Source organism: Pogona vitticeps, chromosome 10, assembly GCF_051106095.1.
Source record: "Pogona vitticeps strain Pit_001003342236 chromosome 10, PviZW2.1, whole genome shotgun sequence".
Taxonomy (NCBI): Eukaryota; Metazoa; Chordata; class Lepidosauria; order Squamata; family Agamidae; genus Pogona; species Pogona vitticeps.
The window spans coordinates 337,027-350,905 of NC_135792.1; the positions used below are offsets into that span (position 1 = coordinate 337,027).

The window sequence follows — 13,879 nt, forward strand, 5'->3', positions numbered from 1 at the left end:
CAGCAAAGATTAAACCACTTTTTGAAAGTAATCACTTCTTGACTGAACATCATCTTAGGATGCGCAGAGGAGAACCTATTTTGGACGGGAGCCGTCTCCTCCTCCTCCCTGCTCTAGAAAGTGAGGATCTGCTTGGGTTCCTTATAATCAGAGCTTGGGAGCAACCGGTCAGAAGCAGGACGCAAAAATGAGGTGCTTTGCTTGCTGCGTAAGGTGGGTGTGACAAGTCGCACTTCAAAAGTAATTTTTGCGAAATTGGTGTAAGGCGGAACATGTTCTGGATGCTTTGCGGTGACTGTTTGGGGGCCTTTAAAGGCATTTGTCAGAGGTGACCGGAGTGGATCTCCTTGGTTTTGTACCATTCTCTAATCCGTGTCAAGGGTTCTGGTTTCCTTATGGAAGGAAAAAGTGAAAAGCAACACAGGAAACTGAGGCTCAGTTTTTGCAGTTTTTGCAGCAACAGATTGCTGGCGGGTGTTGTCCTGAGGTACGTGTCAAAGTATTTTTTAAAAGTAACTTTCCAAGTTGCTTTTTAAGAAAGCATGTTGGGCACGGCTTCTCAGCCACAGTAGAAGCTGTTCCAAGACCTCTGTTCAGAGCACGTTCCCATCATCATCTCTCGAGACTGAAGGATGCCTATGCTGGGCACGGCAGGCCTGCCTGCCTGCCTGCCTGCCTGCCAGCCATCACATTGTCTGTCCCTGGACTTGGGAGTCCTTAGGGATGGCTTTGAAGTCCCACACAGCTCCTCATCCCCCGGGTCCTCTTCCTGTCGTAATCCCTCCCGGCTTGTCTTTCTCCAGAGCTTGCCCTCTCCGCCCTGAACCGGGCCTCCCTCCCTCTCTCTCCTCGGGGGCGTCCAGGGCTTGCGGCCCTCCTCCCCCGGTGAGATGCTTGCAATGGTGGAGCTGCTGCTTCGAGTCGGGAGGGGCCAGGCCGGCCGTTTTCCTTGCGGCGTCTCTGCGGGGGGGGGGCTGGGTGTGAGGGAGACGGGACCCGACCTGAGCGCGGGGCAAGTGGGGGCCGCTCCCCCGCGTCCCCTTCCTTCCCTGTCCCGCCGCCTCCGCCCTGGCCTCCTTGCCCCCCCCGTGCTGAGGAGGAGACCCGGGCCGGGGGGGGGGGCGTTCAAGGACCTCGGAGCCACCGGACGGCGTCTGTTGTCCCTGACAGGCAGAAAAGGAAAAGGATGCTTCCAACCCCCCCCCTCCCGCAAAGGACTTGTGACCATTGTGGCCATCCCTGCTGTGCTGGGGGGGGGTGCAATCATCCTATCCGCAGCGGCAGCTGTGCGGGCCGGTCGCGCTGAGCGGAGGTCAAGGCCCTCGGCGCCGGGCCCTCCGTCCCTCCGTCCGTCCGTCCTTCCCTCCCTCTCGGCGGCCCTTCCAGGAGGCAGGGAGTTAAGAGCGCCGGGCTGGGCGGGAAGGGAATCCCTCGCTCCCCGGGAACTGGAGCCCTTCCTCCAGCTGAGCAGGGGCTGCTGCCGACGTCACCGCCGCCGCCGCCTCGCCCGGCCAGCCGGCTCCCTTCCCACGTCGAAGGGAAGTCCGGGCGAGGAGCATCACCGGCCCGCGGCCCTGGGCTGGCCTGCCTGCGGAGACCCGAGAGAGAGCGAGAGAGAGCGAGAGAGCCAAGAGGGGCCTTGGCATCACTTCCGACCCCGCCGCCGCCGCCGCCGGTGAGTAGAGGACGGGCGAAGCGCCGGCCTCCGGAGTCCCTTGGCAAAGGCCGGGCAGCGCTCCGCTCGGCTCCCCGCACCCCCCCCCCGTCGGCTCCTCCCCCCCTCCTCCCCTTTAGAGTCCGGCTCAGGAAGGGAAACAGAGCAAGTCCCCCCCCCCCCCACACACACACAAGAGTTGTGCCACGCTTAGTGCCCTTTGGGCAGGGGCTGGGAGATGCCCTGCGATGTTGGCACTTGCAAGTGCCTGCCCGCTGGCCCAGAGCTGAGAAAGAGAGGCAGCAGGAAAGAGAGAGAGAGAGAGAGAGAGAGGAATCCCGGGTTTTGTCCCTGGGCAGCGTGGCTGGGGGCCTCCTTCCGAAGACCCTGGGGGCTCTCTCGGGCTCGTGGCGGTCTGTAGGTCCTCAGAAGGTGAGACAGCGCAAGGCACCAAAGTGGCCCCATTGCCCAGAGGAGGGGCAAAGACAAGGGGCAGGGGTTGAAAGGAAGCCTACGGTGGGGGGTGTGTGTGTGTGCATGCGTGCGGGTCCTGCCCACCAGGAGAGGCCTGGGCCCTGCCCCCTGGAACAGGGTTGTGGTCATGGGCCTTTCTCCCCTCACACGGGGTCTGCTGGTGTGCATTTGTTGTAGGTGCAGGAGGGTCTCCCAAAAGGCCTGCCTTCTGCATCCCTGTCTGTCCCACGGAAGGATCGTGGCCCACGGCCTCTTCCCTTCGGAAGCGGTGCTGTGACCGCCTTCTAGGCCTGCCTCCATCATCCTGGATGATGGGGCAGAAGCTGCGGGGAGCGGAGGCCCCTTCCTTGTTTTATTCCTACCTTTCGTTTGTATCTTGCCTTTTCCTCAAACTGAGCGGGACCTAAGAGAGCAGGTCCAGGCCAAAGCCCCAACAACTGACCTGTTGACCTATCAACGCACAGCCACTTCGAGACCCTTTTCAAAGACCTCCAAGGAAGGGGAAAAGCACGGCCCCTGCATGCCTGGCGCTCTCTTCTCAGCAGGCCCTCAGCTGCAACCGGCTGGCCTGGAGGGTGAAGCTTGCTTTGCTGCTGGAAGAGAGGGAGGGAGGGAGCGGAGCCCTTCCATGGCAAGGGGGTTCCCCAGCTTGGGGGCAGCCCCCCAGAGGGTTGGTCTGTGCCTCCCTGGAGTCCTTTCCTTCTGCCCTTCTTCTGTGGGGGGGCAGCAGCTGGAGAAGGGGGATGCCCCAGACAGGCCGAGGTTGCTGAGGACCATCCCATGGAGAGGAGAGGAGCAGGACTTGGCCTCATTCCTGACTAGGGACAGAAAAGGGCTGAGGGAGCCCTGGGGAAGAGTTCTCTTTGATCCCAGGCTCCCAGAACCGACTCTGGTTGGGGGGCGGGGGTGGGGGAGAGGGATCTGGTAGCCCAACAAAGTGACTTGTCTGAGCTCTTGGATCCAGCCTGTTGAGGGTCAGTAAGTTGAGTCACAGTCCAGCTGGACGGCAGCATGGTCTGCCCAAAGCGGGTCTCCCTTTGCCCTGCCAGTCCCCCCCCCCACACACACACACACCATTTCCCTGCTCTTGATGTGGAACTGTTTGCAAAGAGGCTTCTGAACGGTGCACTTTAGAGAGACAAGGAACCGTATGTGGAAGCCCCAGCCTCTGCTCGGTCGCGCGCATTTGATCTTCTGATGTGTGGTCGGAGATCGGCAGAGGGCTGAGGAAGGAAGGAAGGAAGGAAGGAAGGAAGGAAGGAAGGAAGGAAGGAAGGAAGGAAGGAAGGAAGGAAGGAAGGAAGGAAGGAAGGAAGGAAGGAAGGAAGGAAGGAAGGAAGGAAGGAAGGAAGGAAGGAAGGAAGGAAGGAAGGAAGGAAGGAAGGAAGGAAGGAAGGAAGGAAGGAAGGAAGGAAGGAAGGAAGGAAGGAAGGAAGGAAGGAAGGAAGGAAGGAAGGAAGGAAGGAAGGAAGGAAGGAAGGAAGGAAGGAAGGAAGGAAGGAAGGAAGGAAGGAAGGAAGGAAGGAAGGAAGGAAGGAAGGAAGGAAGGAAGGAAGGAAGGAAGGAAGGAAGGAAGGAAGGAAGGAAGGAAGGAAGGAAGGAAGGAAGGAAGAAGGAAGGAAGGAAGGAAGGAAGGAAGGAAGGAAGGGAAGGAAGGAAGGAAGGAGGAAGGAAGGAAGGAAGGAAGGAAGGAAGGAAGGAAGGAAGGAAGGAAGGAAGGAAGGAAGGAAGGAAGAAGGAAGGAAGGAAGGAAGGAAGGAGCTTTCCTGGTTGGTCTTTCTGTAAACCTCCAGAAAGTTTGTTTAGGTTCCTGCCTTTTCCATCTTTGTTTTGTTTTCTGTGTGGTGCCTGAGGCTTGTGTACATGTGGGGAGGGCGAAATGAATCCATTTCATGGGTTAGTCATGGTGGAAATTTCATCAGATTTTATGGTTTCTCATGAATGGGAGGGGAGAAAAATCGCATTAAAGAGCCCTCCTAATGATGATGCAGCGTGCAAGCGATTATCAGTGGCTGCATGTCAGAAGCCGATAAGACGGTGGTCCTGGTGCCACGCATGCTTAGGGGCAGGCAGGGCGAAACACTGCAGCCGCTCGGCAGGCCCTTCCCTGCTAGGTCTTTCCTGATCCTGGGTAGTCATCATTTAGGACCTCCTAAAGTAACGCTTTCCAGAAATGCCAATCAAGGGACAGGATTTCGGGGGGGGGGGCAGGGGTTGGGCCAAATGATTTACCCGTTCGCCTCTGAATGTCACATGCATCCTCCCCCATAAACTTAACACACTTAGGAAACTTTCCTTTGACAAAGATGAAAAAATAGACCCACAGGGGTTTTTGGGGTGGGGTGGGGGTGGAGTACAGATAAGTCCCAGATAAAAGTGCCAGCACCCCCTGTAGTCCTGCTGTTCTCCCCTGCAGTTGTGGTTTTTGCCCCCCCCCGGCTTGCTTTCTGCCACACGCCGGCTTCCTCTCGCTCTGACCCTTGGAGGTGGCTGCTGGGGGAGAGGAGCCTTGAGCCTCCACCTCCTGCTTGCTGCCTTCTTGGGCTGACCAACTGACCCCTCTGCACCTGAAAGTGTCAGGATCTGGCCCACACCGCCCTGGGAGCTGCAGGATCGGGGCCAGCCTGGCTCAGGAAGGGCCTGGTGTTTGCAGGCTCAGGCCCTGGCCTGGGTAGCAGCTGCTGGGCCACTCATGAGGCTCACCTGGAAACCGGGAGGGAAGGCCTATTGAAGGAGGGGTTCCTCCCAGAACCGGCCTCAGCCACCAAGGTGCTCAGCCCTGCTGTGCTTTTATTGCCCTGATGCTCCTGAGCTCCACAGTCCCTGCGTCCCAGTATCCCTGCGCCTGCTCCTGCCCCTGCCTGGGTCCTCCTGCTCTTGCCTCTGCTGGCCTCCTGCCTCTCGGCGCCTTGTTCCAGTTCCGGACTCCCGGTCCGGCCACTTCCTGCCTCTGCCCAGCGGGTGTTTCTGGACTCGATCCCCTGCGTGGCGGGCGGGGTCCAGGTGCCCTTGTCCCTGGTGAGAGATTCCTGCCTGGGATCTCTTGGATGGGGATTTCACCGTCCGATGGCTCCTCGGAGCTCCCTCCCTCGTCCACCATAAGGCCCCGAGGGCTGCAGCTTCCTTCTCCGGTCAGTTTTCTGACAGGAGACGATTTGAAGGTAGACGGCCAGGCCTTGCCAGAGCCAAGCCGTGGTGCTGGCGCCTGTTTTCCCTCCCACTCCATCTGGCCCTCTTCGCTGGTTCAGGGCTTATAAAAGGGGAAACAGAGCGGAGGAGAGCTTTGCGAGGTGGGCTGGTCTGGATATTTACCTTCTCACTCCCTCGGAAACACCCAAGGCTTGATGGATTTGGACACGGGTGTGGCTGGGAGGGAAGAAAGCAAAACACACCGCCTGCCCGCTCTGGCTGGCTCTGCCTCGGCTGGCATTCCTGGGCCTTGGACCGAACCCAGACCCCACCCCTCGCAAAGCATGTCGCGCGCAAGAAGGCGCTTTGCGCTCAGAGGGCTCCCGGTGGGATCCCCCGGCTTCCTTTCCCGGCCCGATCCCTTTCCTCTTGCTCCAAGGGCCAAGAGGAGTGGCTCCTTTCTGCCCAGCTGGGGCCTGTTCTTCTCTTGGCCAAAAACCTTGCGCCTCATTTCAGTCAAGGTGGGCCCACGAGAACCGAGGGCCGCGCTGCCTTTCCATCCCCTCCCCTCAATTCAGGATCCCACCAGCAAGCCTCCTGATAACCTATAACCAGTCCCTTGGCTGGCCCCGCGCCACCCACCCGATTTGACCCCTTTGGCTCAAGGGGGGGGGAAGTGGAACCTGGAGGGGCTCCTTTCGGGGACCTGCCCGAGGTCATGGGGAGGACAGCTGGCATCCACCCCCCCCAAAAAAAGGGGGAGTTTGGCTTGCTTGCCTAAGGGGCTCTGGCTTTTGAGAGCAGGAGAGGGTTTTTCCTTGCTCTCTCTCCTCTCCAAGAGACCCCCTCCCCGGGGGGGGGCTGTCGGGAGTGCCTGGGCTCCACACGCAAGCAAGTTTCTCCACCTGCAGCCGGGAGCGCGTGCAGCCAGGTGGCGGTCCTGGCCTCTCTCTCTCTCCCCCCCCTTGCTCTTCTTCTCCTCTTAACGGGTCCCCAAAGGGGAGAATCCTGCAGGGAACAAGTGGAGCAAATGTGTCTGGGAGATCTGTGGGTGGGGGTGGGCGGGGAGACAGCGGTCCAACGGGCTCTCTTTCTCACAGCTAAGGGGCCCTTCGTCATCCCAAAGCACCCTGGAGGGTTGCTCCCCCCCCCCCCCCGTTATTCTTAGGCAGCCCTCAAGGCCAGCCATGGCATCAGGCGCCTCCTGCTTCCTCCAGGGCCCTTTTCCAAGAGGTCTCCTGCTCCCTTCTGCTCCTTGTTCCTTGGGAAAGCATTTGGCCACAGGAACCTCTCTCAGGGGGGGGGCGGGCGAGGTAAGTGTCAGAAAAAGCAGCAGATCTTACTGGCTGGCCGGCCTGCTCCTTTCCTTCTCTCTCATCCAAGAGAGCAGCTCTGCAGCCTAATGACAGGAATGCTATTTAAAAATTACAATTGCACCTTCAGGGACATGTCACTGTCAACGGAAGTTGGAGAAGGCCTCTGGTGAAATTTCTGTGGTCCCCCCCCCACACACACCAGCATCTTTAGGTGGGGAGGGGGCAGATTCCTACTGGAACTGGTGGGGAAGCCCCTGATCCTGAGGGGACCCTGGAGAGGCCTCTGCCTGCTGGACTCCTCGAGAGCTTTTCTCTTCCAAGCCTGGACTTTGCTCCGTCTCCATCCTTCCTTCTGATCACACCCCCAAACCCATGCTCCCCAGGCTGCCGGTTTGCCCGCTCTCTGTGCAGTGTGACCTCTGGTGAGCAAATAGCTGCCTTAATCGCCTCCAGATCTTTCGCTCGCTGGCTTTGATCAGCTCAGGCATCGGTTTATCTTACAATATAAATATGTAAAACATCCCATTTGTTTTCCCTTGCTGGATGCAAATAAATCATTGCTTAAGTTTATGCACCAGCGAAGGAGCAGAGAAGGTGCCTGTGGGTGGGAGGGAGGAGTCGTCAGAGGAGGGCCATCATTCATGGGGGGGGGGAAAGGACAGAGGCGTGAAAATCAGTGCTTCATCCATCTTGATGGCCCCCCTTTTGCTGTGGCACAAACGCACCATTCCCCATCCTTAGCTCAGGAGGGGAAGAGGGTTTGATTTGACTCTTGCCTCCTGCTGGCCTGCCCTGATGCATCGCACAGTCTTGACCCATGTCGTGGGGCCAGCTTGGCTGCTTGGCAGACTGGCCACAGCCGGAGGGTTAACCCCTCCTGAAGCTAGTCCCATTTTGGACCCCGTGTGGAAGAAGCCTTGAAGGGGGAGCGTTCGCCACCCTGTTTTGTGGTAGATTGAAAATCCAAGCTGAGGTGTACCTACAAGGCTGCTACAGATGTCACAGAAGGGGTGAGGGCTCGGGGGACAAGATATTAAGGGACGAAGTGGGGGAGGAAGAAGTCACCCAAGAACCTGTCCAGATCTTGACCACTAGGAGGGAGGCGGCAGCCTCAGAGAAGGAGAAAGGGGTGGGAAAGCATCCATTGACCCCGTGCCTTGTTTGCTGAGATGCATAATGGAAGCATGCTGTTGGCCTCTGGAGGCCAGGAGCCCGGCTGTCCCTTGCCCGCGCTTGAGAGCACCCTGGCTCCAGAGCTGGCTTAGCACAGAGGAGTCGCTTAGCACAGAGGAGTCGCAGGGCAGTCCGTAGGGTGCCCAAGCCAGCCTTTACATTTCAGTAGATGGAGCTCATCCAAGGAGAAGGTGAACCTCTTCCATCCCTGGGCAGGAGGAGACCACCACAAGCAAAAACTGGAGCCCTTTTAAAATGGCATGGGACATTCGACCTGTGCGGCCTGTGCTCTCCCTCCCTCCCTCCCGGGTGCCAAAAGTCCAGCACGCTGGATGCTACAGGTGGGATTAAGGGCATGGTGCATTTGGAGGAAGTCTCGGCTCTTTCAAACACCATAAATTGTGTCAGGAATGCCCCTCAGCACCACCCCAGAACCATCTCTGTCTCCCTCGGTTGAATATTAATCATGCTTAATCCATATTTTATTGGCGTAGCCATTGCTTTTGAGATGTCCTATGCGGTGAGCTGGGAGAATGATCTCCAGATAAGATATCATGTTTAAAAGAGCATGAAATGATTAATGAAACCCATTTGCCCCAGTGAGTGAGATATCGCAGGCAGTGTCAACAATATTTATATTGTCTTTTAAATATGGTGCTTACACCAAAGACAGTCTCTCTCTCTCTCTCTCTGTGCTCAAGGACAGATGGAAAAGCTGATCAGAGAGGTGCCAAAATTTGAGATCTTGGTGGCTTAATTTTGTTCTTTGATCCGAAGGTTTTGCCCTTATGCAACTTTGCCCCTGTGAAACCCTTGGCGTGGTCAGTTTCGCCGATGATGCTTTTGTTTGCCTCAGTCAAGTCAAACTTTTCAGAGAGAGGAGTCTGAAAGAATGGTGAGCAGCCCAAGCTCATTGCGGAAGTTTTGTTGCGATCCACTGCTTTCTAGGAGCGGCCAGTCAGTCCTCTAAACAGGCAGCAGCACCAGGGCGCTCCCGGAAGGGTGCCAGAGGTCTGGATCACCCAGTGCAGGGGCACATCTTGGCACTCGCGGGCAGTTCAACAGCTACATTGGATCTGGGAGTTTGTAAGTTCCCTAACCGTGGTGGAACGGGGGGGGGGGGGGGGCATGTCTGTCAGTCCTAGTTATGAAAGGTGGGCGGGCGGGAGGGAGGGATGGAATAAGGAAGGAAGAGGCATTCCCCCCAAGCATTGGCTTGTCTGTTTTCCAGGCCAAAGCACTGCAAGAAGCTCCAAGCAAGGCTCCAGTCCCACCATGCCCTGGCTACTGAACTGGGTAGCCCTTTCACCCCCGCAACTCTGCCCTTAGCCCCCCTCGTAAGGCCTTGAGCCTTCAGTCCAGCCCGGACGGGACGGGGGGGGCACAAGCGCCCTGGCGGTTGAAAGGCGGGCTCCATGGGGTGCCCCTGCCCGTCTCTGAAAGAAACGTCGGGAATTTGCCCTCCTGTCCTGGCGGCGGGCAGCGGGGCGGAGGGGGGCGGCCCACCACCCTGTCTGTCGGTGTATATGTGTGTGAGGGGGGGGGAGGCGGCTGGCCGGCCTCTTCCGCGCACGGCTCTGGCGCCTTCAGCGTCTCCTCCTCCTCATCTTCTTCTCGCTTGGGCCGGTCCTCCGGCTCCGGCTCCCCTTCTCCTCCGAGCGGGCGGGCGAGCGGGCGCCGTCCTCTGCCAAGGCTCGGGGCGGAGGCGGGTCCCTCGGACCGGGGGCGTCTGTTCTGAGGCCGCCTCGGCGTTGCCCTTGCGGGGGGGGCCCACAGGGGCGCCTTTCGGCCGACGGTCTGGGCGCGCACGGTCGGGGGCCTCTGGGGGGGGGGGGAGACCAGCCAAGGCAAGGCAAGGCAAGGCGCTCCAGCGCTCCGGCCGGCGGCGCTTCTGCTCGCCCGGCGCGTAAAAGGCAGCGCTTGCGGGCGGCCTGGCGCGAGGGCGGCCTGCCGGGGACTCCGGGCGGCGGAAGGGGGGCTCCGCGGCGGCAGAGGGGGCTCCCCAGGCTCCAGCAAGGAGGCGCCCCGGGACCCCCTGGCCGGGCGAGCCCTCCCCTCGGAGGGAGGGAGGGAGAGCGGGGCGGGGCGGCGGGCGAGAAGGGGGGGGGCCGCGGGCGCGGGCCGTCTGGGGTGGGGGGCTCTAAGCGCCCCTTGGCCCGCCGGCCGGCGATCCCCGGGGGCGGCGCGGCCTCCTCGCCCAAGGGAAGACCTCCTCGGGCTGCCTTCGGCCCCGGAGCCCCGCCGCGTCTCCTCCCGAGGGTTGATGGAGGAGAGGAAGGGAAGGCCCGCCCGCTTGCTGGGGGAGCCTCGTTAAAGGGGGGGGACCATCCCACGGAGGCTAAACTCTCCTCCTGGCCGATGAGGGAGACGCGGGGTTTTTTTTTCCTCTCCCCCCCCCCAGGTATTCCAATGCGGTTAACCCTCCCCTACTCGCCCCCGGACACTCCCCTCCGCGCGCCCCCCCCTCCTTGTAAAGAGGGCCCCCCCTGCCCCGAATTGCTTGCCTTTGATTCTGAAATGATCGGGTGGTAATAACAACACAATTACCGTCTTTTGAAAAGAGACCCGGAGCCAAAAGAAATGCATTTTAAAAACAATGCACGGACATAGCTGACAAAAAGCTGGTTTGGAAAACAAGAAATCAGGTGCAACTACTTAATTACGCCCCCCCCCCGCTCCCTCCCTCCCTGTGGTTGTGCTTGGTCGGTAATGGCCCTTTTCCTGCAAAAAAAACGGCACTGGGGCCTTTTCCTATTTGAGAATTGAATGGAAGGAGCCTATTTAGAAGGCCAAGCGTCTTCAGGGCAGCTTATACTGTAACATTTCCCCCCTTGAAGCTCTTTCCTTCCTTCTGAGGACTGGTTTTGAAACTGCCTTTAAAAGTGTTCCCTCGCCTGTTTTTTTAATGTTACCTATCTCTGTTTGGAGGTGCCAAGTCCTTCCAAAGGGAGAAAAAGCAGGTTCTCACTTCTGTGTGGTGGAGAAGGGATTGCTCGAGCCAAGCAGAAGGACGGAGCGGCCTCTTCTCTCTCCGCTCACCTGCTCTGGTTGCCTGAATGGGGCTGCACGGTTGTTGTTGTTGTCCTCCTCCTCACACACTGAATGTGTGTAAGAGGGCACCCACACGGAGGTACGACAGGCTGATCGCTGTGCTTTGAGGGGGCCTGTGCTTCTGATGGAGGGCCAGCCCGCCTCCTTTCCTGCCTCGGAGCCCAGGACAGGCACAGCTGTATCGCATTCGTGAGGGACCACAACCCTGTGGAGATTAGCAAGACGTCTGGGCAGAGAGAGGCTCACGTGTTCCCTGAAGGCGCATGCGACGCTGCACGGCCCTCGCTGCTTGTTCTGCGATGCTGAACGCCCTGTACCGCTCTCTGGGCTCGGAAAGACAACGTTCTCCTTTGAGGAGAGAGCCAGTGGTTTAAAAGCCGCCTGGAGAGAGAGTCGGTGGCGTGGGACACATTTGTCGCAGGCCGAGGGCCAAAGCCATGCACAGGAGGAGCACTGGATCCGTTCCCAAAGAGCACTCCGAGTCTGTTTGGTGCTTGTGGTTCATGTTTATTCTGCAGGCTGCGCAGGAAGAAATAATCTGGGGAAGCAGCAAAGTTAGTGTGAGTTGCGAAGCTAAGGTATTACACGCCAGGTATTATTCAGCCTCCCCAAACCGTGTGGGACACAAAACTAGGGGCGCAGCAGCTAATTGATTAATAATCGGTTGGAGCAATTGATCAAGATGGGCACTAAACTGAATTTGCAGAGCATTGAAAAAGACCATTTCCCGCTTCATCCTCTCCCTTTGTCAGACTAAGGGGCAAAATTCTGCCTGCATGATAGTGACAGAGAAGAGAGACCTGGCTTTTTTAAAAAAATTGCTTCTTCTCAGCTGGCAGAAACCTGGCATCTGTACGTTATTCTTCACTAGAAAGGAAAGACAATTCCCTTTCACCTTTTTAAAAAGAAAAAAAGAGACAAAACTTGGTGAGATTGAGACTAAAATGATATCAATATTACTGAGGCAGCAGAGTTTTGAAAAAACAATTATTAAACGACAGACTTATAAAAACTGCTCTCTGCTAGCACCGATCCTGAGAGTTGGCCACTCTTTCTTTGAGATATTTATCCTGTGCTGATGTGGTGATAACTGCTGATAAGATGTCTGTCTGTCTGTCTGTCTATCTATCTACCTATCTAATCTTCCCTCTCTTGCCTTCCCTCCCCCCACCTCAGCTGTTAAATGTAAGCAGATGTTTGAGGCATCCTTATAATATATACACAGGGCGGAATAACAGCCGGCTTGTGGTCATCGCTTTCAAGCAGCAGCCAGGCAGAGCTAGGAGTCTTCCAGCCCGGATGGGGAGCACAAACGGGGGACTCCTTCCTTCTCGGGAACGGGCAGCGTGCCGTCCACAGGCTGCCCGAGGACCGCCGCCCACTTGAAGCCGGCTGTGGTGGCAGCCAGGAGCTGTTCGGGCTGATCTCCCCGGTGCATCCCTGGTGGGGTGGGGGAGAGAAGCAAAGGGAGGGTGTCCAGGAGGCAAAGCAGAGGCCAGCGGGCTGGGTACAGCCCTGTGTTTGTGTGGCAGCAGTGCAGGCATGCCAGACACGGTGGTGGAAGGGGGTCTCCCGTTGCCCCACGCCAGGCTGTGCTTTTCCTCTTAAAGACACCTTCCCAGGTTCTTGCCAAGCCCCCCCCCCTCTCTGTATGTGTGTTAGACTCAAAAGCTTCTGCCTTTCCAGCTGGGGAACGGGTGCATGGACATCATCAGAACCTCACTTCTGAAGAGGATGATGCTCTTCTCCCAGGGGCGCCCCTCCCAAGGCCTTCCTTAGCAGGAGCAGTGCTGGGCCTGGTTCAAGAGGAAGGAGGGGAGAGGTGGCCGAGTGGGGAGCTGTCCAGCAGAAGACGGTGCTTCAGCCAAGGGTGGGCTCCTGCAGAGCAGCTTGACCGGGGGTGGTGGTGGTGGTGGTGGTGGTGGTGGTGGTGGTGGTGGTGTGTGTGTGTGTGTGTGTGTGTGTGTGTGTGTGTGTGTGTGTGTGTGTGTGGGGAGAGGCTGGGCTGCCCAGAGGCTTCCTGGCTTGTATTTTTGGCTCCAGTGCTCCCCCTCTTCAGGAGCAGGACTGATGGCTGACTGGGAAAGTGGGCTTGGGGGGGGGAATGACGGACGGCCCCAGCAGCTGCCACCCACGCAGAGGCCTCCCCATGCCTGGGCTTTGGCACCCCTCCTGCTTTCATGTGGTGCCTCTTGCAAGGGGAGAGAGAGGCAGGGTACCTCTTCCGCATAGGGAAGTCCCGGCTGGCTTTCTGGAGTGGACCACCATAGTTTTTGATGGTGTTTGAGTCTGGCCAGGCCAAAGTCCAAGATTTGATGGTTCCGCTCTGATGGGTGTTCTTGGTGACCCTGGAGCGGGGTGGTGGTTGATGATGACTGGGGAGCCTCCAGGAGTTTCATTACTGTAGCCTCTGAGTGGAAGCGTCACTCCGGGGGGGGGGGTGATCTTGGGGCATGTGTGAAGCTTACATGCCACCCTCAAAGGGAATGCTTTCTCATCCTGCTGTGCGCAACCCAACCCATTTGCGATCCATTTCAGCAAAATGGCACAAGGTGCTTACAACATGGCACTTTCTAAAAAGCCCGTCCTGTCCTGCTGGTCCCTCTGACCCTTCCACTCTGTTTCCAGCATCTTGGACTCATTGATTCTGAAATTAGTGCTCTCGAACTAAACAACAGTGACTTGCGAGTTTCTGCACTCCATCACTGAGACCAGGTCCCTTTCTCTTTAAATACGTCAAGGGAAGGAAATGAATGCAGCCTGCCAAAGGGAGAGCAAAGCCTTCTGTGGGGCTTTGGAAAGTGTGTGGGGCAGGCAGTGGGGCTTCGGATCCAGGGCAGAACAGGCTTGCTCCTCTTCACCCTTGCAAGCTGTCAGAGTCCCCCAATGAGTGTCAGGTGGCTTCTGGGAGTACAACGGTACAGACTAGTCCAAACCCATACAATAGTGTACAATAGCAGCAGACAACTGGGCAATTTTAATCTCTGTTTGTGTAAATGGATTATATTCATGGAGTTTATTTGGGAGCGCAGCATTTTGAAATACATGAGCAGCATGCGTTGCTTTCTCAGGACAGAAAACA

At 57.9% G+C, this 13,879-nt stretch overlaps 1 protein-coding gene across 2 annotated transcripts in view; it reads left to right on the top strand.

Annotated features, from left to right (window-relative positions):
- The first annotated feature begins 1,255 nt into the window (after window positions 1-1,255).
- ZNF469 (zinc finger protein 469) overlaps window positions 1,256-13,879 on the top strand; it is a 149,048-nt gene continuing 136,424 nt past the window's right edge. For both annotated transcript variants that reach the window (XR_013538591.1, XM_072980424.2), the window contains exon 1: window positions 1,256-1,675. The gene's annotated coding sequence lies outside the window, so the exon portion shown is untranslated. The remainder of the gene's footprint in view (window positions 1,676-13,879) is intronic.